The 24410-nt window shown below is 44.8% G+C and overlaps 1 protein-coding gene across 4 annotated transcripts in view; it reads right to left on the bottom strand.

Moving 5' to 3' along the window:
- Positions 1–24410, bottom strand: part of CSGALNACT1 (chondroitin sulfate N-acetylgalactosaminyltransferase 1) — a 322127-nt gene that overhangs the window by 205214 nt on the left and 92503 nt on the right. The window contains exon 1 of one of the 4 annotated variants that reach the window (XM_065947596.1): positions 977–1024. The exons of the other annotated variants lie outside the window; for them this stretch is intronic. The gene's annotated coding sequence lies outside the window, so the exon portion shown is untranslated. Of the gene's footprint in view, positions 1–976; positions 1025–24410 lie in introns of those variants that run through there. 4 annotated transcript variants of the gene reach the window in all.

Genomic DNA, 24410 nt, shown 5'->3' with positions numbered 1-24410 from the left:
TCTCTCTAGTTTCTCATGTCTAACGTGCTGAACCCTTCTCTGTGCCTGAAGTTCCCTCCCCACCTCTCAGCATCGCTGGGCCCGCCCCACCCCCCAGACCTCAGCCCCAGTCAGTTCCTAAGGGTGGCCCACGCTCTGCCCCAGTGCTGTCTACCGAGATGGCAGAACAGAAACCAAAAACAGACGAGGAGGGCCTGCAGGGGAGAAGTGACATGACTCGCCCGGCATGGCAGCCACGCCCCAAGGATGCCCACTTGTCTCCGAGCTCAACCTGACCCCAGACCTACCCTTCTTCTCTCTGCCCTGTAAGATCAGGGCTCTCCCACGGCTCATTGCTCTAATTACTGATGACCCTCAAATGTATCAATAATGCTATCCTTAGGGACTGTCCTGCCAGTCCAGTGGTTAAGACTCTGTGATTCCAATGCAAGGGATATGGGTCTGATCCCTGATCCCTGATCAGGGAACTAAGATCCCACATGCCACGTGACCAAAAAAAAAAAAAAAGTTATCCCAAAATGAAGTAAAAGAAACTGGAGGAACTGAAAGGCAATAATAGAAAAAAAAAGAAGAAGAAGAAAAGGGAAAAGGGTACTTGAAATGTATTATGATTGAATGAAATCTAAATGCACAAAAGATTTAGTCACCTGGAATTTAAACAGTCTAAGGAGATATCTGCAAGAAGTGATTATGTAAGTGGACAGAAAAGAACAGGGATGGGGAGGTGGGCACAGTGATCTCTCTCCCCTGCTGAGGGACGCAGGGAAAGAGCTGCGCTGGGCGTCCACGAAGGTATTTTGTAAAGCCGATGCATTATCATCACTTTCATAGACCACGCTGGGGTATAAAAGCACATACAGAGTGTTATGTAAGTTCCAAGGTCAGCTAAAACCACCACATACATAATTTGACAAAGGCTTGTTTCATACTATAAATGCCTACTTTTGTGCTCTTTTCCTGAACTTTCATGACTCACCAATAAAGAGATGCAACATTTCATGATGTAGTTTCTAATGAATCCGCCTTGTCTATTCAGGATTTTGCAAAGGGAAAACCGGGAGGAAATGTAAATGTTTTCCTAGCTTATAAAAGTCCAAAATTAAAAAGGCCCGTTACCCTGTAATGGAAATATTCTACTAAACTGAAATCTCATTTTCAAATGATCCAACCAGGACAATCAACAATCACAGGCTTTATGTCCAAACGGGAGAGAAGGGGGCATAGATAACGTGCCCTTGGGTTAGCAGGGTTATATTTAAACAATGAAGGCTAAACATGTCTATATGAAGGGCTCTGAGAAAAATATGCTGGGTATTTTTTTCTTAATTAATGGGAATTCTGCTCCCAAATTTCCACAGAAAGCTTTTTCTTTTCTAATCTGATTATTCACTGCAGTTTCAGCCACTGCCAGGAAGAAGTCAGAGGACTGTAAAAATCTATGATGTCCCATCTGAAGGGATGTGACCTACAATCGGGGTCCCCGGGGGCTCCACGTTCCAGCATGAGCTGGGATTGGGTGTGGGGGGTCAAGGAGAGAGATATACATGAAACAATGTACATCAGAGTTCCCCAAGATGCCAGCAAGTGTTGAAAACCACAGTCACACCAAGTGTGGGCAACAGGAACCCAGGCCGGTGATTTAACACTTGACAAAAAACAAAAATAGTCTCCCTCTCTTCCACACCCACAAAGGGACAGGTCTGCTTTTCCTAATTAGGCCACAGACAACACACAACCTCTCTGACCCCCTCCATTCACCATCGACAGATGGCAAAGTATTACAGCTTCCTGGATTTATAGGGACATATCCATTTGTATTACCTACAAGTGTTCTTTGTAACATGCATTTTTAACAGAACAGATCTTGAAACAATAATGTCCTACAGTACAGCAGAGGGAACTATAGTCAGTATCCTGGGATAAACCATCATGGAAAAGAGCATAAAAAAGAATATATATGTGTGTGTGATATACACACATACATGCATATTCCACTGACAGATCAGTCAGTAAAGAATCTGCCTGCAATGCAGGTGACCCAGGTTCGATTCCTGGGTCGGGAAGATCCCCTGGAGAAGGAAACAGTAACCCACTTCAAGTATTCTTGCCTGGAGAATTCCAGGGACAGAGGAACCTGGCAGGCTACAGTCCATGGGGTCGCAAGAATCAGACACGACTGAGCAAATAAACCACCATACACACATGAATAACTGAGAAGGAGGTGACAGAGGATGAGATGGTTGGATGGCATCACCGACTCAATGCACATGAGTTTGAGCAAACTCTGCAAAGTGGTGAAGGACAGGGAAGCCCGGCGTGCTGCAGTCCACGGGGTCTCAAAGAGTCGGACATGACTGAGCAACTGAACAACAATAACCGAGTCACTTTGTTATACTGCAGAAATTCACACAACATTGTAAAACAATTATACGTCAATGAAACAACTCTTTAAAAAGAACAATTCTTTAAAAAACTTTAAAAAGTTTTTCAAAAATCGATACAATAAAAAAATGGGAGGAAGGGGGAATAAAAGTTGCGAGTTTATAATTTTAGTTGCAACCTGGCATCATTTCAGTCTAATAAAATGCCTGAAACATTTAAATTGATTTTGTAATATATAAGATATTTTCATACAATGGAAATAACTAAATCTACCAAGATTGTTTAAAAAGTTTCCTTGTTTCCTTGTAGGAATCATGAAGCTGTTCCATGTGCAAAGTCCACACAAGAGCCCTGCTCACAGCTCTGTCAGCAACAACAGCATCACATCCTTACACCTCTCCAGATGCATCACATGCAGCGCTGGGTCGTCACCATAGCAATTGCTATTCCCGTGGAAGGAAGTCACCCGGACAAGTGGCAAAGAGGATCGGTGAGAGAATCAGTCCCAGAAACCAGGCACCCAGCCCCCAATCCAGCACTTTTATCATTCAGCCCCTCATTAAGGTCAAGTTTTCTGAGGAAGAAAATCCATCTCCCTAAGAAAGGCGGCATTGCATTGGTGGTTAAGACTATGGGCTTTGGAGACAAACAAATCTAAGTCCCAGGCCTTGTTCTGCCACATTCCAGTGATGTAACCTTGGATGAGTAACCCATCCTCTCTACACTCCATTTTACCGTCTGTGCAATCGGCCTATGGGAGCCACTGTCATGATACAGCAGTTTCCAGTTCTCCCCCTCTTCCCAGCACCCAGAAGGCATACTGCTCCAGCCCCTGCACCTGGACGATGCCCCGTGGCCAGCTCTGACAAATGAAGGGCGAGCAGAGGCAGGCTTGTGGCGTCCAGGTGTGGACAGTAGAGTCCACGCACACACAATGCGGTGCGCGCTCTCTGGTACCCAGCCCTGGGCTGAGGCCACAGAGTCACCTAACACCGCACCACCTAAGAGATAGCAGCTCAAGCCTTCCTCAGGCCCCTTCTTGTGACGATCGAACGCAACGGCATAGGAAGTTCTTAACACGATGCCTTATACGGTCACCAACCAGCGGACGACGGCCCTCCTCTATAGACCCGGGTGAAAAGGGAGATCCAAGATTCAGTCTCAGTCCACTTATTCTACAGTCCACTTATTCTCTCTACAAATGTGTGCAGAGTACCACGTGCCAGGCACCCTGCTGGGAGTTGAATATACCCCCAAGAAATACACACATCTTTAAAGATTGTCCCGAAACCCCTTTCAGAGGGAGTGTAGGTGCAACTCTTCATGGTTATGCACATGCACAACTCTTTGATTATATTATGCACAACTCTTCATGTATATGTACTAGTGACCTGCGGAGGAGTGAATTCCTGCCCTGGCAAGGATCTGAGGGACCAGAGGGACCACAGAGGGCACTTCCAAGGTCGTGACTCGTCCCCTCCCCGACACGGGACTCACCGAGCCCTCCTGCCTGCTGATGAGGGCGCTAAATGTCAACACACCTGGTCTGCAAGGACAGAGCTCCGACTTCCATCCAGGGTGTTGTAGTGAACAATTTATCACATCGCCACCTCGCGTCACACCCAACAGCACCTGCCAGATATGCAGGTCATTTCATGAAATACGTGAGCTGAATGGATAGATCCTGATAAATCTCCCAATATTTTAATCTTTGTTTTTTTCCTGCTTGATTCTTAAAACTATACTTTTCTTGAGAGGGAACTTCTCCAAAGACTCCTTGGAGTTTTGGGTGTGTTTTTCCAACTTTACTTTAATGATATGTACAGAAGTTAACAAATTACAATGAAAACAAAATCAGTTATGTTCATTACACATAACATAAAGTCATGCAGTACTGCATGTTAAAAACAACAGCTTCATTCATATAAAAAAGAGTATTATTTTGAGACTTGTGATAGTATAATGAAATTTTTAACATAAGCTTCTGGTAAAGAGTATTTCCTAAAGATTTAAAGACCTGATGATTCAGTTAATGCATTATTAGGAAAGATGGGAAACATTTTAGTAAAGTGAGACTACAAGCAATTAACTTGAAAATTACACCAGGGATAGGGCTGAGTGTCCCTGACTGAACACCCAATTGCTGGTGGACGTGGTCTCAAAGTAAGCGCTCTGAGCCCCAGATAGAGTCATGTTTTCATTAACTTGAGGAAAATGATTACATCTGGAAAAAGGATATACTTGGGATCAAAACTCAAAATCGGTCCCCCACAGCATCAGCAAACAACACTGTTAACTGCAGGCAGATCCCAGTAGAATTTTTAAATTCTAATTTAGTGAGGCACGATCGCACATTCCAGGAGTGATCAGTCACACTCTAATCTAATTTAAATTCCCAACAACCTTGCTTTAGACATTTTTCCATGAAATCTGGTCTTTGCCTGACTTGCCTGTTGTAAATTTTATTAGCCAAATTCCGCAGGGCCTTACGCTCCTCTTGAACAACGCTACATTTAAAGGGGGAAAAAAATGATCATGAAACCTAGCAAACACCTTCCGTATTTCAAAAAGTCCGCTTAGGAGCTTAAGACTTAAACTTTGGTTGTATTTCCTTTTGGATTATCCAAAAGGCTGGACTCAGTGCCTGAATGATCACATTTTCCAAGACACAGGAGACAAACCCTACGCTTGGTCCCAGCGGTGAGGCTCAGGCTACTCAGACACGAAACCGGATCTCACTGATCCTCTCCGGCCTTTCTTCAGCAATGATGGAAACTTCCGGAACACCAGGCAGAACTGGTATTACTTTGCTGTCTAGTCTTTCTTTCCTTGGGGTTTCCAGGTCTCTCGGGACATGGAATCTACCCGTGTTCACACTGACAGTGACATGCAGACCCTGTCTGTCTCCTGCCAACCATCTCTCATCCTCAAGACCCTATAAAGTCTTCAAGCTCCTTCAGGACTCCCGCAGCCTCCGCAGGGCTACACACCCACCTGAACCAGTCCCATGCCCGGGGCGGCTACACACCCACCTGAACCAGCCCCGTGCCTGGGGCAGTCTGAGCTGTCTCCATGATGTCATCCTCCAGTATCTGCAGGGGATCAGTTCTGGGATCCAGGTTTGCTCAAGTCCCTTATGTAAACTGCTGCAGTATTTACTTATAACCTATGCACAGTCTCCTTTGCTTTAAAATATGCCCAGATATTCTAATTCTACTTATCAGATCTAATACAAAGTAAATGCTATGTAAATAGCTGTAAGTTTGACATAAATGCTATGTAAATAGTTGCTGGCACACAGCAAATTCAAGTTTCGTTTTCTGGAAATTCCTTGGATGCTCCTGTCTCAAATATTTACAATCTGCAGTGATTGAACCCTCAGATGCAGAGCCCATGGAGATGGAGGGTCAGTTGTAGACGGAAGTTAATTGGAGAAATAAACCAGATCACATCAGGTTAATGAAAGGCCCTACTCTAGTTAAGAAGAGGTCTAGGAAACAGCACTGCTGCTGGGGTTTGGAGCACGGGGCAGACTGGAGCCCCGCAGACACTCCCATGTGGGCAGTGGCTGACCTCAATGGCCTTGCTTCAGGACACACAGTATAAAAACTGGATGTTCTTATGAGCAGATGTGAGCCTTCCAAACGAAGTACTTTAAAGAAGAATTCGCAATACTCAAGGCACTTTTTTTTTTTTTCCAGTGGGTTTTGTCATACATTGACATGAATCAGTCATAGAGTTACACGTATTCCCCATCCCGATCCCCCCTCCCACCTCCCTCTCCACCCGATTCCTCTGGGTCTTCCCAGCCCACCAGGCCCGAGCACTTGACTCATGCATCCCACCTGGGCTGGTGGTCTGTTTCACCACAGATAATATACGTGCTGTTCTTTCGAAACATCCCACCCTCACCTTCTCCCACAGAGTTCAAAAGTCTGTTCTGTACTTCTGCGTCTCTTCTTCTGCCCTGCATATAGGGCCATCGTTACCATCTTTCTAAATTCCATATATATGTGTTAGTATGCTGTAATGTTCTTTATCTTTCTGGCTTACTTCACTCTGTATAATGGGCTCCAGTTTCATCCACCTCATTAGAACTGATTCAAATGAATTCTTTTTAACGGCTGAGTAATATTCCATGGTGTATATGTACCACAGCTTCCTTATCCATTCATCTGCTGATGGGCATCTAGGTTGCTTCCATGTCCTGGCTATTATAAACAGTGCTGCGATGAACATTGGGGTGCACGTGTCTCTTTCAGATCTGGATTCCTCAGTGTGTATGCCCAGAAGTGGTATTGCTGGGTCATATGGCAGTTCTATTTCCAGTTTTTTAAGAAATCTCCACACTCTTCTCCATAGTGGCTGTACTAGGTTGCATTCCCACCAACAGTGTAAGAGGGTTCCCTTTTCTCCACACCCTCTCCAGCATTTATTGGCACTTTAAAAAAAAAAAAAAAGAAGTTTTCTTTTTATTTTTTGGCCACACCACATGGCATGCGGGATCTTCGCTCCCCAAGCAAGGACTGACCCCACGTCCTCAGCACTGGAGTCCTAACCACGAGACCACCAAGGAAGCCCCAAGGCACTTTTCAAAGTGTAAAGTGTATGCAAACACCTTGTGTTCGCGGCAGCACCGCTTACCGTAGCCAAGCCAACAAATGGAAGCAGCCTAAACGCCCGCCGACAGAAGGGACAAAGAGGATGTGGGACGTGCATGCAATGGAATAGCACTCAGCCACCAAAAAGAATGAAATAATGCCATTTGCAGCCACGTGGATGGATCTAGAGAGTGTCATACTGAGTGAAGTCAGTCAGACAGAGAAGGAGAAATATTGTATGACATCCCTTGCATGTTGTTGTTGTTCTTGTTTAGCTGCTAAGTCATGCCCGATACTTTGCAAGCCCATGGACTGCAGCCCACCAGGCTCCTCTGTCCAGAGGATTTCCCAGGCAAGAATACTGGAGTGGGTTGCAAGTTCCTTCTCCAGGGGATCTTCCCGTCCCAGGGATCGAATTCATGCCTCCTGCATTGGCAGGAGGATTTTTTGCCATGGGGCCATCAGGGAAGCCTGGATCCCTTATATGCAGAATCTAAAAAGAGGTACTACAGATGAACTTATTTACAAAACAGAAAGAGACTCACGAGCTTAGAGAAAGAACTTAGAGTTGCCAGAAGGGAAGGATTGGGGGAAGGGATGGATGGGGAGTTTGGGACTGACAAGTACACACTGCTGTGTTTAAAATGGATAACCAATGAGGTCCTACCGTATGACAGTTGGTTCTACTGTACTGAACTGTACATGTAGACGTGGTAGACTGGATGGGAAGGGAGTTGGTGGAAGAACAGACGCATGGGACATGTATGGCTGAGTCCCCCAGCTGTCCACCTGATACTATCTCAACATTGTTAATCAATTACACTCCAATATAAAGTTTAAAAATTAAAAATAAAGCATATAAAAACACTTTGAAATGGAGGGAGAAAACAAAGGAAGAGCAAAACCAAACCTGTAGTTGTTCACCCATCTCCTTACATAAGATCACCTTAAATGCCTGAAACAAGTCAACGAAAGCCTCCCACAGGGCTGTCTGGGAGCCAGCGCTTTGCTGCAGATGCCGTCATCAAACTTTATCTGCAAAGCGCTAAACAGTAAATATTTTGGGCTTTGTGGGCCACAAAGGGTCTCTGTCAGATATACTCTTCTTTGCTTGATTTTTACAAGCTTATAAAAGTATAAAAACCATGCCAGCTTGAGAACCATGGGTGAGCAGACTTTGGCCACTATTGGCCATTATCAGGCTGCAGTCACAGCCTCAGACCATCTTTGGTGCTTCAACAGAGATACAGGATAACTATCTCTGACAGGACACAATTGTAGATTAAGCAAAACACAGAAAACTAAGAAGCTTTTGTTCAAAAGGAAAGTGCCTTTCCAGATAGGCACTAAATGAGCTCAGTTCTGCCTAAAAGCATTTTCTTGGTTCTACACAATTGCAATTACAAATCCCAGAGCTATCTGTGTCTCCTTTTGGTTTTCATTTTGTCTGTTTTTGCTTGAGGGTGGGAGTAGAGGTCAAGGGAGATAGAGGATAAAGATTTTGGCAGAGTGATTCTTTGACTTACATTTTAAAAGGTAAAAGGTTAAAATGAGTAAGTTCTGAAAAATAACTGTAAGAAGGAGAAATACAACCTCTCAAATAATAAAGCATACTATAGATCTACAATAATTAAAAGTATAATTTTAGACCAAAAACAGAGTTTCCCGATGATCCTGCAATCCAACTCATGGGTATGTATCTTGACAAAACTATAATTCAAAAAGGTACATGCACCTCTATGTTCATAGCTGCATTAATCACAGTACCCAGGACGTGGACGCAACCTAGATGTTCATCAACAGATGAATGGATGAAGATGTGGTATGTACACATACAACGGACTATTACCCAGCCATAAAAAATGAATGCAATAATGCCATTTGCAGCAACGTGGATGGAACTAGAGATGATCACACCAAGTCAAGTAAGTCAGACAAAGACAAAAAGCATAAGATATCACTTCCATGAAGAATCTAAACTACGGCACAAACGAACTTATCTACAAAGCAGAAACAGACTCAGAGAACAGACCTGGGCTTGCCTAGCGGGAGGGTGAGTAAGGGAGGGACAGAGTTGGAGGCTGGGGTGAGCAGATGCAAACCGTGGTGCAGAGAACGGAGAAACCAGCTCCTACTGTGCGGCGCAGGGGACCATACTCAGTATCCCGGGATAACTCATCGTGGAAAAGAGCAGGGAAAAAATGCGTATATATGAATGACTGAGTCACTTTGCTGTACCACAGAAATTAACACAAGACTGCAAACCAACTAGATTTCAATAAAATAATTTTTAAACACAATTTTAGGCTAAATCAGAAGCAGATTAGTAAAATAAAATAACACAGGAACAGACTACTCTAAGATACACAAAACAGGAATACATGATGAAGTGATGACAAAACTCTGTGGTGGATTCAACGGCTGATTCAACAAAATAATCGCTGGGTCAACTGATTATCTATAGGAGGAAATCAAGTTAGAAAGATATACTCCAAAATTAATTCCAAGTAACTCACAAAGTTTAAAAATTCCATTAGAGGAGTTATACAAAAAATAGTTAAGTATATTATTTCCTTTCTGTAGGGAAAGACTTTTAAAATCTGTGACAGAAGTCACATATCCATAAAAGATAAAATTCACTACTTAAAAATTAAAATTAGTAAATTTATTTTCACATAGTAGTGATATATTCTAAATATTATACATTTATAGTGAATTAACATTATAAGTAAAAATTAGCAAATTAAACACACCTAAACATCAAAACGTCTTCCTAGGTGGCTCTAGTGGTAAAGAACCCGCCTGCCAATGCAGGAGACATAAGAGACACAGGTTCGATCCCTGGGTCAGGAAGATCCCCTGGAGGAGGGCATGGCAACCCACTCCAGTGTTCTTGCCTGGAGAATCCCCAAGAGCAGAGCAGCCTGGCAGGCTACAGTTCATACGGCCACAAAGAGTCAGACACAGCTAAAGCAACTTAGCACACATGCACACAAACATCAAATGAGTATTAATAGAAGGCAGCTTTAGGAAAGGCAACTTTAGGAAAATACTTTCAAAAATACTATAGAGAAAGGATCAATAGCCTTAATATATAAAGATGCCTTATAAACTGTTAGGAATGTGCTAAACTTAACTTAAAAGTAGAGTATTTTTTACCAAGTATTAAAGTTAATATACGGATAAAAATGTTTCACTTCACTGGCCATCAAAGCAATGCAAATACACACCATGGCTTTTTGCTTCTCACATCAGCCAGGTCAGCACATGGTGCCTGAAGCGGGTATGAGTCCTAGCCCCGCCTCCCACTGCTGACTGCATGGAAATTCACTCTGTAAGACTCTATTTATTTTAGTGTTTGATTTTTTTTTATTGAAGTGTAGTTGATTTGCAATGCTGTGTTAATTTCTACTATTCAGCAGAGTGATTCAGTTATACACATATATACATGCATTCATTTTTATATCCTTTTCCATCACATTCTATCACAGAGTACTGAATATAGTTCCCTGGGCTATACAGAGGACCTTGCTGTTTATCCATCCCATATACAATAGCTTACACCTGCTAACTGGGAAATAATTTGGCCAGCATTATGTATCTTTCAACTTATGTATCACATACCTTTAAAGAGATCACACACATGGAATTGTTACAGTATCTTTGACACTAATTTCTCAGTTTGATACTGACTTCTCATTTAAGTGCTTTCTTCTCTGCAATCACCCTCTGGTTTTTCGGTCTTCTAACTTTACTGAGGCCTTCCATGGCTAAGTCAAAGATCTCTCTTGGTAAGTGTCACATTGCACCTGAACATTTGCAGGTTATTTTCAAATATCTTTTCATATTGATTTCTAACATAATTCCACGGTGATAAGAGAACAGATTCTGTATAATTTCAATACCTTTAGACCATGAAATTTTTTCACCCAGTCTTATGTTCCTGGATACATTCTAGTGTCTCCCAGTTTATAGTCTATGGAACTTGAATAGAATTTGTATCCTACTGTTGTGTGAAAATTGTATAAACCTTAATTTTGTTGAATTGGTTCACAGCGCTTTTCAGGCCTATTGTATCCTTCTACTCTGTCTATTCACTCTATTAATTTCTGAGAGAGTGATATTGAAACTCCCAACTAAAAATCTTAATTTATCCCTACTTAAAAAAATAATTGCAGTATTTAGTAGAACTACATGTAACTTTGTTCTGCATTTTCCAAATCTCCTATAAATGTGCTATCATATTTTCACAATTTAAAAAATAAAAAAGAGGAAAAAATAAAGTGATTATAGTCTTTGACCTATTAATTTCACTTCAAAAAATCAATCTAAATGAAACAATCATAAATCCAGACAAGGACAAAGCAGGTGCATTATTGGGAGCATTATTCATAAAACTGGAAACAATTTCAATGCCTGCTACTGGGGGATGGCTAGTAAGTGATGACATATACATACTATGAAATATTAAGTTGCCATTAAAATTGTGCTTATGAAGAGTTTTAATGATAGAGAGAATCTATCTATGTTAAATGAGAAAAGAGAATACAAAACTGTGCATGTGGTGTGATCTCAGATCTGATAAAATACACACTCACACCGTCAACCACCTCCACACACACCACAAAGACCCCCCCACTAACACACACATACACACACACACACACACACACACACACACATACACACACAGGGGGACTGGGGGGAAAACTCAAAATGGCCGAGAGAAAGTGAGATTACAGGTGGCTAATATTTTATTCTTTATATATCTCTGCACTTCCTACATTTTCCATAATTAATACATATTCACTCCCTACTCAGGAAAAATATACTTTAATGATATCCCTAGACCCCTTAACTAAAAGACAATGAGAAAGAAAATACTGATCTTTACCAAATCAAAACTTATCAGAAATCAGAATTACAAAACTAAAAAGTACCTCATCTCAAATTTTCACTGCAAATTAAAACTCACTGTAAGAATTTTATGAAACTGAGATATACCCTAAACCTTTCAAGGTCTTATCTCAGTCTGCAGTCAGCCCAATATTACCTATAATAAAATTCCTGTATCAACACCTACAGAATGCTCTGTTTAGGCAAGACACGGGTCTAAAAGTAAAAAAACAGGGCCGATAAAAGGAAAAAATCCATGTAAAACTCCTTTAAGCATCAAAGTTTAACTCATTAAAAGGAAAATAATCAACGACCTTGATTTGACATTATCAGATGGTCAAGGCCACCTGTGATACGACTTTAAGGCCTGCTCTCACTATGCAGGAACCTGGGAAATGGGGTTCACCAGGTACTGATTCTAACACAATGAGCAAAGGAAATGATGTGCTGAGATTATCAATGAGTCAAATGTTGTTCTGTAATCACTAAGCTGTGTCCCACTCCCTTGCGACCCCGTGGAGTAGCCCACCAGGCTCCTCCGTCCACGGGATTTCCCAGACAAGAATACTGGAGCGGGTTGCCACTTCCACCTCCAGGGGGTCTTCCTGACCCAGGGACTGAACCCGTACCTCCGGCACTGGCAGGCGGCCTCTTTACCACTGAGCCACCAGGGAAGCCCAATGCATCAAACAGGGGAAAATAAATACCTCCAGGGAGCATGACGCAGCAGTGCTAAGATACCCACTGAGACACCGTCTAATTAGGACATCAGGGCACTAAGTCAATGAAGATGGCAGGAAGTGCAGAAAGCACCCAAGTGTCAAGCGCCTTTGGACAGAGAAGATGTGCTGCGGTGGAAGCGATGCAGGCCGTGGAGGCCCACAGACAGGGCTGGACCCCGGAGCGCCTGCAGGCAGGCCCTGTGCTCCCAGGCGAGACCTCAACCTCTCGGAGCATCGGCGTCCTTGGCTGGCAAAAACACAGAGAGTAACGACCCTTACAGCCTTAGAGTTAGGCTCGAGGCAGTGGGTACCAGACACCTGGATCAAAGCCCAGGGTGCCCAGCCATGCGTGGAACCCACGACCCACCCAGGAAAGACCAGAGACCACCCCCTCCTTGCCCGATGCTGGAGGCACTGCTTTCTCTTTCCTAGCTGGCTTGTGGCCCCGGGGAAAAGTGGTGGAGGCCTGGGGCAGCTAGGAAGAGAACAATGGGCAGAGCTGAGTGATGCTCTGAATCTAGAAGCCCAGGCGGTCCCTGCGGGCTCCCCCAGTGCTAGCCTGGCCTGGCTCCAGCACAACCCGACTCACACCCTGAACAGCCTGGAACAGAACTGGGGCAAAGGGATGGGAAAACAGCAACAATAATGCCTGGGAAAGGCACAGAATACAGTAAGCCTTACAACCAAAAGAAGAATAACAAGAAATAAATGAAGGATGAGCAATCAATAAATCTCAAGAAGCCTACAGAACACTTCAAAAAAGATGGTGTACACTAAGGAAGGAGAAAACGGGCAGCGATGGGAGGAATTAATGAAGACAGAAATATCAATATCACTCCGTGGGAAGACAGGAAAATCCTGGACATACAGATATGTGTACAATAAGAACGCTCCCTGGTGTGCCTGGGCTCCTAAGAGAAGTGGATGATGACCTTGCGGGGCCGCCAGAAGAGGGAGAGACAGAAAGAAAGCTCTTATCATCACCAGAAGCTGATGGGAGACCCTGGGTGGTACGGCCGATCACTGACAAGTTAAGGGCAATTCTGACAACTTGTCAACGAATGAAGGCCTCAATCTTCTTCTGAGAAGTAATAAAGATCATTAGAGGAGATATTGAAAATCATTAGCAACATTAAAATTGACTGTAATTACCTTACGGGTAGTTGAACCAGGAGTCATAATGAGCCCTTATTTAGAAAAAACTATTGTGTCAGACAAATGTGACGGCCCCTGGCCTCGGCGTTGGCACTTCTATTTTTAGCCGGCAGGATGGCACAGTGGACGAGGAAGGACGATCTTCACCACGAAAAAGACCCGGACACGAATCTCAGTTCTGTCCCCTTCCCAATTGACATGTCAGCTCATCTCTCTAAGCTTCAGCATGTCACCTGTCTCACTGGGCTGTTGGTGACAATTAACAATGGACAAAAAGACTAGCACACAGTAAGAGCCACAGAAATGGTACCGACTGCGAAGTTGAGCAGCATCTCTTGCGTCGGGCTAAATCCCCAAGGGGTGGGGGAGACGCGTTCCTCCAACGGAGATCCTGTCAAGATGCTGAGAAGGGACGACCACCAAGCTGATAAAGAATCTGTGGTCCAGAGCTTCAGGGAACATAGGCAAGGTCTCCGTGGCTCCCAGCAGCAGGCAAACATAGAGTGGTGAGGAAGCCCACCGCAGGGCACGGGGGATCCCCAACTGTCCGCGGGCCCCTAAATCAGCACAAACCTCCTGTGGGCCCGTGCATTCCCCACAGTGGGCCGGCAAACCACAGCAACCACGTGTGGCTCTGTTGTACTTTTTTAAGGCACCAGACTGTTTGCCACTTCCCTGGTGGCCCAGAGGGTAAAGAAGCCGCCTGCAATGCAGGAGGCCTGGGCTCCATCCCTGGGTCGGGAAGATCCCCTGGAGGAGGGCATGGCAACCCACTCCAGGATTCCTGCCTGGAGAAACCCCATGGACCGAGGAGCCTGGAGGGTTACAGTCCATGGGGTCACACAGAGTTGGACACAACTGAGCACATTTACTGTTTTCCATAGTGTCTACACCAATTTACATGCCCACCAACAGTACACGAAGATTCCCTTCTTTCCACACCCTCCACAGCAGTTACTGTTTGTAGACTTTTTGATGATGGCCATCCGGACTGGTGTGAAGGGAACCTCACGGTAGGTTTGATTTGCATTTCTCTATTACAAAATCGTATTTTTAAAAATTAAATGCTGATTGTCAAAACAAATATATGAGAATATTTTGCTGATAGGGGTACATCACTCGACGGAGGACAGTTTGTCAGTATCCAGCAAAACAAAAACCTGTACTTGAACCATTTCTAGATTCCACTTCTGGAAATTTATCCTACAGACACACTAGTACATGTACACATGCCATTTCACTAAGGCTCTTTATAATACCAATATAATATCAAGGCTCTTTATAATATCGTAACAATCTAAATGTCCACCCATAGGGGACTAGATACATAAAATTATATCTGCAGAAGAGAATACTGTGGATTCACTAAAAAGAATGAGGCAGATCTATATGTAATAAAATGGACCAATCTCCATACCATTAGGTTAAAAAAAGAAAACCAAGGTGTGGAAGTGCACATCATATGCTATGAATCAGGTACAGGATAAGGACAACGAGAATGGTCACATTTAACATTAATCGCTAATACCTGTTGCATGTACTCTGCATGCCAAGAACTGTTCTTAGCACTTTACGTGAGTTATCTCATTAGTTGTTCTCAGTATTTCTGAGATCTCATTCATATACCCATTTTGCAGATGAGAAAAACTGAGGTACAGTGAGGCTGCCCAAAGTCACAAAGTGAGTGACTGAGTTTCAGACTCTGTCTGGCGTCAGAGCTCACCCTCTGGGCCAAACCACACTGAACCTCCTATTACTTATGCTACCTCTTAGAGTGTCCCCAAGAAACTTGTACAAAGAGTTGCCCAGCTAGAAGATGAGGATGGGAATGAGATGGTCTGAATTCTGTATGTGTGCATGACTTGTCCAAAAATCAATAAATGCTATAATCTTTTACTCTGCCTGCTTGGCTTAACTGGCGAGAAGGACAATATCAATTAGTGTTATGAATGAATTATGTACTTTTAAAGAAATATAGTTTTATTCATCTATTGCCTTGTTCCTATATTCAATTAGTTCCACATTTTTTTCAAGGAATTGAAAAATGACAAATAAAACTTCGCCTAGCACAGAATTCACAGTTATGCATACAAGCAATTTCCAAGATCATCAAGGTGGAATGTTAAAATATGCACGCTCACACACACAGAGACACACAAAAACAGCATTAAGGGACTTCTCTGACAGTCCAGTGGTCGGGACTTCACCTTTCAGAGCTGGGGGTACGGGTTTGATCCCTGCTCAGGAAGCTAAGAAAGATCCCACATGCATGCTGCCAAAGAATCAAGACATGGAACATGGAAATAAAAACAAAAATAAACAAGTGGGACCTAAGTGAACTTAAAAGCTTTTGCACAATGAAGGAAACTATAAGCAAGGTAAAAAGGCAGCCTTCAGAATGTGAGAAAATAATAGCAATGAAGCAACTGACAAAGAATTAATCTCCAAAATATACAAGCAGCTCATGCAGCTCAGTACAAGAAAAATGAACAACCCAATCAAAAAGTGGGCCACTTCTCGATACCTAACAGAAATTTCTCCAAAGAAGACATACAGATGGCTAATAAACACAGAAAAAGATGCTCAACATCACTCATTATTAGAGAAACGCAAATCAAAACCACAATGAGGTACCATCTCACGCCCGTCAGAACAGCCACCATCAAGGTCTACAAACAATAAATGTGGGTATGGAGAAAAGGGAACCCTCTTACACTGTTGGTGGGAATGCAAACTAGTACAGCCACTATGGAGAACAGTGTGGAGATTCCGTAAAAAACTGGAAATAGAACTGCCATATGACCCAGCAATCCCACTTCTGGGCATACACACTGAGGAAACCAGAATTGAAAGAGACACGTGCACCCCAATGTTCATCGCAGCACTGTTTACAATAGCCAGGACAAGGAAGCAACCTAGATGCCCATCAGCAGACGAATGGATAAGAAAGCTGTGGTACATATACACCATGGAATATTACTCAGCTATAAGAAAGAACACATTTGAGTCAGTTCTAACGAGGTGGATGAAACTGGAGCCTATTATACAGACTGAAGTAAGCCAGAAAGAGAGGAACAACACAGTATATTAATGCATATGTATGGAATTCAGAAAGACAGTAACAACACCCTATATGCAAGACAGCAAAAGAGACACAGATGTAAAGAACAGACTTTTTGACTGTGGAGGAGAAGGCGCGGATGGGCTAATAGGAGAGAATAGCATTGAAACATGTATTTTATCATATGAATAGATGATCAGTGCAAGTTCGATGCATGAAGCAGGGCGCTCAAAGCTGGTGCTCTGGGACAACCCAGAGGGATGGGATGGGGAGGGAGGCGAGAGGGGGTTCAGGATGGGGACACGTGTACACCTGTGGCTGATTCATGTCGATGTGTGTCAAAAACCACTACAACATTGCAGAGTAATTATCCTCCAATTTAAATAAATGAATTAATTTTTTTAAAGACATGGAACAGATGCAATTGTAACAAATTCAATAAAGATTTGAAAATAAAACAAAACAGCATTAAGCCTATGGTTGAGGGTGGAGGTTGTCCACTTACTGCAAAGTATCCTCAAAGGCAGGAGGAGGAATTTTAGACTTTATTTCTACATAAGGAGAGAAATTAAATGCAGAAAAAGTAAAAGCATCCTCAGAAGCACACTCAGTCTCTTAATTATGATCTATCTCCAGCAATAACTGAGAAAAAATGGCAAAATTGTTCTGATGGGGAAACATTCATCATAAAATATAAAACCACATCCTCCCAAGATATAAAAGGTATAAAACATCTCTGAGGGAGGGCTCTCTATTTTGTGTGTTTGTCTGAAACACAAGGTTAACAGGCCAGATCAGTGCCTCTCAAACTTTAATGTGTGTGTACATCCCAGGGGACCTCGTTAAAATGCAGATTCGGATTCCGTAAGTCTGGGGGCAACCCAAGACTCCACATCTTTAAGGCAGTCCCAAGGGCCGCCCGCACTGAGGTGGGCTGGCCACACTTCGTGGAACAAGATTCTAGACAATAGGGCTAAGAAGATACAACTCCACCCTGATCAATTTTCAGCTGGAGAACTGAACTGCAGCTCCGTCCCTTTGTTTTCGACCAGGGTTCTTGGCCCTGCCCAATCAACAGAAATTGATAAAAGGCCAGACAAGAAATTCAGACAAGGCTTTGTTGGGGCTCCTGCTGCAGCAGTGGGGAGGGAATAGCAAATAACAGGTTCCCTTGCTGGCTCATTCCCCAAGCAGGGACAAGCTGGTTCCTCCTACGGGGTAGGAGCAGCCTGGAGGTCAGCCAGAGGTATGGCTTAGGCGGTCAGCCACCCTCCTGGATGGTGTTAAGGGCAGTGGGCATGTGCAGGACCTTGCTTTTGCTCCCAAAGCCCTGCTTCTGTTCCCAGCTCTCCAGAAGTGGCAGCTGGGCTTTTGGTCTTTCTGTTTCTTATGTCGATAATTCGCCCCAACGGCACATGCACGCAGTGACTTTGAGTCCCTAACAGTTTCTCTGTATTTCTGTCCAGGTGCACGCCCTGCAACCAAGGGTCCCAGGCCCCAGCCTGTCTCACCTTCAGAAGCATTTCAAAATCCAACAGAGGCCCAGATCTGAATGGGGGTGTCTTTTCTCCTGAAAACTGAGCAGGGTAGCATACGGAGGGAAAACGTGCCTGCCAACACGTTGCTTCCAATGTATTCAGAAATTCAAAGTGAATGCGAAAGAGTCAGCAGAGGATCTGGCTTCAAGAGTGGCTGAGAGGGTCAGCAATTAGCACCACTTCGTGCATAAGAGCGCGGTTCTGCGGCACTCAGATGTTTTCAGCTTCATCAAAATTCATGCGCTGGGCATCCGTACCTGCTGAGCAACCGTGGGACACAGGGTCGGAGTGGTCCCCGTTCCCCGGGCTGGAGCAGAGCACGCAGCAGCCCGACCACAATGAAGCCTCTCCCGGGTCACAGACAAGACTGGAAATGCACAAGGAGGGTGGAAACAACACACACAACAGAGGGGAAGACTCCAGGCAGACAAACAGAACCAGTGGGGTGAGGAAGACGTGGGGGCTTCTGGTAATGATTCTGGAGCGGAAGTAGGTCTTGGCTTCTTAGAAAAAGTGAAGAAAAGCAATTCAAGGGAAGCAGAATAAGGCAGCACATCCCAGTCCCGGAGACAGCAGGCAGGCTGTCTGCCGGCAGCAGCAGGGCTCCTTCGGAAGCACCCAGACAGGTACCGCTGCAGGGGCGGCCAGGTTTCGCGCACATCTGATCTAATCTCCGATCGTAACAGTTAAAGTTCCTGAGAGAGGAGTCAGCGGGCAATTCTCAGAGCAGGCGGCGTCTGGAGAATGCCAGGGGACACAGAAGGAAGTGCTCCCAGCGCTGCGGGGAGAGGGGCCCTCTGAAGTCGGCATCCTCACTGCACCTCGGTTCCCCACCTGTGCAGAGGTCTACACACGCCTCTGAAAAGGGCCAGACAGAGGCTATTTTATTTAGGCTTTGCTGTTGTGCAAAAGTAGCCTGAGATGATGCGTAAGTGCATGAACGTGGCTGCATGTCAATAACACTTAATTTTATGGAACAGGCAGCAGACAAGCTTCATTTGGCAACACTCCTGAATTACAAGGTAGGCAGTGGTAACAACTTCCCTAATGTTAGGAAGCTTGGGGTAAAGACCAAGGAGGGCGGAGCTGATGCAACTCACAAGTGACCCTGGGACTCCACAGCCATCGACAACAGCCATCGGGCTCCATCTGGAAACATCTAGGTCCCTCTCATTCCCTCCGTCCCTCCTGATCACTGGGCAAGGTGTCTCTTCCCAGCCACCTCCTTCCCCCTCCGGGCCGTCACTCCTTAAACCTTCTCCCCTCCAGAGCTTCACCACTCGCTCTATTTCCTCCTTCCATTAGCTTGCAGACAGCACAAGTCTATCCCGCCCCCAATGCCACGCTTTAGACCACATTCCTCTCTATGTCCAATCTGGCAGCTTCAGGAACAGAGGCCTACACCAGCTCTGCCCACTTTCCAGCGCTTCCACTCAGCATTCCTGTGCCAACTGGACCTTGACCCCCACTACCCCCATTGATTTTTGCCAAAATCAATGAACACTTCTGAGCCATTAACTTTCCTGACCTGACTCGAGCACTGGAAACTGCTGATGGCCAGCCCCTCTTCAAACCCCCTCCCCACCTGGCTAGGGAGCCCGCCAGGGCCTCTCCTGCCCAGGGCCCCTTCACTGGCTTCTCCTCTTCCCTCCGATGCTTCCATTCACCAGCTTTCTGCTTTGAACCGCCTCTCGGCATACGGTAACAATGTATGTAACACAAGTGGGAGATCCACGGAGGCGAAGGATGAGCTGATGAAAGTGACCCGTCCCCTTCTCTTCAGAGCTGCCCCCACAACGTCTGCTGTCCCCCTGGGCAGAACCTGCATCCACCTCGCTCCCCAAGCCCCAATACCATCCTCCCCGCTGCTCCTCCAGTCCTGTTGTCAACGGACAGTCTCCTGCCAGTTTTCATTCTCTCATGGTCCTCAGTTCAGTTCAGTTCAGTCGCTCAGTCGTGTCCGACTCTTTGAGACCCCATGAACTGCAGCACATCAGGCCTCCCTGTCCATCACCAACTCCCGGAGTTTACTCAAACTCATGCCCATCGAGTTGGTGATGCCATCCAGCCATCTCATCCTGTCGCTCCCTTCTCCTCCTGCCCCCAATCCCTTCCAGCATCAGGGTCTTTTCCACTGAGTCAACTCCCGATGAGGTGGCCAAAGTATTGGAGTTTCAGCTTCAACATCAGTCCTTCCAGTGAACACCCAGGACTGATCTCCTTTAGGATGGACTGGTTGGATCTCCTTGCAGTCCAGGGGACTCTCAAGAGTCTTCTCCAACACCACAGTTCTCACATCTTGCCAAATAAATGCAAATGAGCCCTGCTCAATTGCATCGTGACCTGGTCTCCCTCAGCACTGCCAGGACACCCTCGGATGGTAACCGTCCCTTCCAGTGTTAGAGGTCCTGCACCCCCGCCCCGAGGGCACCTGCTCCTGCTACCACCTCGAGGCTTCTGCTTTTTGGCCCACCAAGTGCTTTAATCTCCTCCAAGAGCCTTAAGCGAGCTTCCCTGGTGGCTCAGACAGTAAAGCATCTGCCTACAACGCGGGAGACGCGGGTTCAATCCCTGGGTCGGGAAGATCTCCTGGAGAAGGAAATGGCAACCCACTCCAGTATGCGTGCCTGGAAAATCCCATGGATAGAGGAACCTGGTGGGCTACGGGTCGCAAAGAGTTGGACACGATTGAGCGACTTCACTTACTTCACAGAGCCTTAAGCACCAAGTCAGAATTTTCACCTGGACATTTCTCCAGGGCGTCAGACTGCTGCATCCAACTATCCACTCACCTTTCCAATTATTACCATCAAGTGCACCAGAGCAGCTGCAGTTCCGGACTGCCTGCGTGCCTCACGTTTCCCACTCCAGCCCGTGATGGAGCTCCTCCTCCTCCTGAGGAAGCCATCCTGGGTGGTCCACACAGGAGCCTATATGCCCACTGCTCCCGCCAATCAGAGCCCTGCAGACCCCGCGCTGTGCCCACCACACCTACAGTGCCCTGTCTGACGATCACGGAGAACACACCCCAGACAACGTTTGAGTGTGTTCGGACCTCGCACTAACACAAGCATTAGTCACTGTCAGCAGTAGTCACTGGACAGATAATATTTTCCTACTGTTTCCCTGAAATATTAATACAAAGTAAACAGCAAGAACTAGAAACGCCCAGTCACTTTCCAGTGAGGTCACATCCTGAGACTATCACAATTAGCTTTGAATTTCAAATGGGAAGACAAGGCATTTAAACATGTTTAATGGCTAACATTTAAAAATCAGACCAAATCCTAGTATAAAGCTGAAGCTGTGTGTTTATGGAGTCCAGGAAAGAAAGCAGAGCTCCGGGCTCAGGGGAAGTAAATTGTAACAGTCCCACCCTTAATTGGTGAGTGACCAGGACAAGTTATTTTGCTTCAGCTTCCCCATCTTTAAAACGAGGGTCCTGTATGATCTTCAAAGTTTTGATCAGGTAGTTTGTCAAAAGTTCTCAGTACAAAGTAAAGTTTCCAGAAGAACCAGATAAAGCAAACTCAAGACTTGAAAAAACATTTCTCCAGTTTTACTGAAAAAAAAGAAAAACAATCTAAAATCACGTGATGTCGTGCACCCCAATGTTCATCGCAGCACTGTTTATAATAGCCAGGACATGGAAGCAACCTAGATGCCCATCAGCAGACGAATGGATAAGAAAGCTGTGGTACATATACACCATGGAATATTACTCAGCCGTTAAAAAGAATACATTTGAATCAGTTCTGGTGAGATGGATGAAACTGGAGCCCATTATACAGAGTGAAGTCAGCCAGAAAGATAAAGAACATTACAGCATACTAACACATATATATGGAATTTAGAAAGATGGTAACGATAACCCTATATGCAAAACAGAAAAAGAGACACAGAAGTACAGAACAGACTTTTGAACTCTGTGGGAGAAGGTGAGGGTGGGATGTTTCGAGAGAACAGCATGTATATTATCTATGGTGAAACAGATCACCAGCCCAGGTGGGATGCATGAGACGAGTGCTCGGGCCTGGTGCACTGGGAAGATCCAGAGGAGTTGGGTGGAGAGGGAGGGGGGAGGGGGATCGGGATGGGGAATACGTGTAACTCCATGGCTGAGTCATGTCAATGTATGACAAAACTCACTGAAATGTTGTGAAGTAATTAGCCTCCAACTAATAAAATAAAATTTAAAAAAAAAATAAAATAAAATCACGTGATGTTAGAAAAGAATTGGAAAGGAAGAAAAACTGCAATATGCGTTCATTCACTTTAAAAATCAAGTCAAATATATTGAGTAATAAATAAACTAAAGGGCAGTACTTTTCATAGAACATTCTGGCCTAATCTCTCTTTGAAAAAAAACAATAATGGACAGAAATCATTTTCTTAGAATGATACAAAGATTTTCCACTGTGACGGACATCTGTGACTCTACCATGGACAGAGTTTTGCCAAACCACTCCAAGCTCCAGACACTGAGACAGTGCAAAAACACCCAGCCTCTCTGGGATGGGGAAAACCTTCACCCAGAGAAGGCCCCACCCACTTGGACAACCTTTCTGAACTACATGTGGGAGATTTAAAGAACCATTTTAAGAACCATTTTAACCACTTGAAGGGGGAGATTTTAAGCACCATTCAAATTGCAAGCTTTTTGTAATCCTGTTTCGTAGGTTCTCATCCTGTTACTCAATTAAATCCTTTCCTTTAATTAATTGAACAAAATATTCCAACTATTGCTTAAGGCCTTCCATGAGTGCTACGGAACAGAAAAGTGTGAATAAAACATGGAGCTCTCAGTCTGGTGTGGAGATAAGAGTGAATATGTGATAAATGCACACCGTACTAAGATCATTCCAAAGAGGAGATGCCTTTGGAGTCAGCACGGGAAGCCAGAGACATCTTCACAGAGGATGGAGCCCTTGAGCCAGGACTAGACATGTAATAAGGAAGAATGAATCTGACTCCATAGGAGGTCTGTTTCTTTTACTTTAACCCTTGTATTCTATGTCTTTGCTTCAAGGTAATAATGTTACCTATAGTCTGAAATACACAGGAAGCCCATTCTCAAGGCTCTGGCCTTTCAAAGTATAACACTTTTCCATTCATATAGAGGTAAAATGTTGCAGAACAGAGAATAACATTTGTATTATTGGAGGCTCACAGGAAATTGTACCCTAACCTACCTGGACAGTTGCAAGAACAAAGGATTCCAACACCAAGAAGTCTGCAACAGCCAACCATGCCCCTCTCTCACCTCGCCTTTAAAAATGTTTTGTTGAGGGGTTTGGGGGGAGGATGAGCCACATGTCTCATTGCATGGCCTCGCAAAAAAATCATTCTCTGCTCCAAACTCCAGTGTTTCAATGTGGCCTCACTATGAGTTGGGCACATGAACTTTCGTTTGGTAACAGATGGGCAGGATGGGGTCAGGGACATGGTTTAATCCGAGGTGAGGACACCTGTGCATCACACACCTCCAGGGATCTCAGCGCCTCAACCCACAGTCATCTCTGATTTTAACATCATTATGAAAATTTTCTGGATGATAGCAATAAAGTATCTTGGAAAAGGAGCTTCCCCCCTCCCCAACTAATTTGTACAGTGTCACCACATAACAAGGGCTTCCCTGGTGGCTCAGAGGTTAAAGCGTCTGCCTGCAATGCGGGAGACCTGGGTTCGATCCCTGGGTCGGGAAGATCCCCTGGAGAAGGAAATGGCAACTCACTCCAGTATTCTTGCCTGGAGAATCCCATGGACGGAGGAGCCTGGAGGGCTGTAGTCCACGGGGTCACAAAGAGTTGACACGACTGAGCGACTTCACTTTCACCACATAACAAGCAGTATGGCTGCCTCCAAGGAACTGCAAGCAAATCTGACTTCTCAAACCTTGTGACTTCATGGAGCAAACAATCTCCCCTAAAAATCTGTCATCAAGATCTAGCCCTCACACGGGACCTGCAGTCTAAGTTCACAGTGCCTGGTGACTGGTAAATCTCGAGACAAAAATGTGTGTTAAGGAGTTCCCAGGTTGGTGAGACCCCCAAGA

The sequence above is a fragment of the Muntiacus reevesi genome, chromosome 10 (assembly GCF_963930625.1).
Source record: "Muntiacus reevesi chromosome 10, mMunRee1.1, whole genome shotgun sequence".
NCBI classification, from domain to species: Eukaryota; Metazoa; Chordata; class Mammalia; order Artiodactyla; family Cervidae; genus Muntiacus; species Muntiacus reevesi.
Note: the sequence above shows the minus strand (reverse complement) of the source record. Positions and strands in the feature narration are given on the sequence as shown.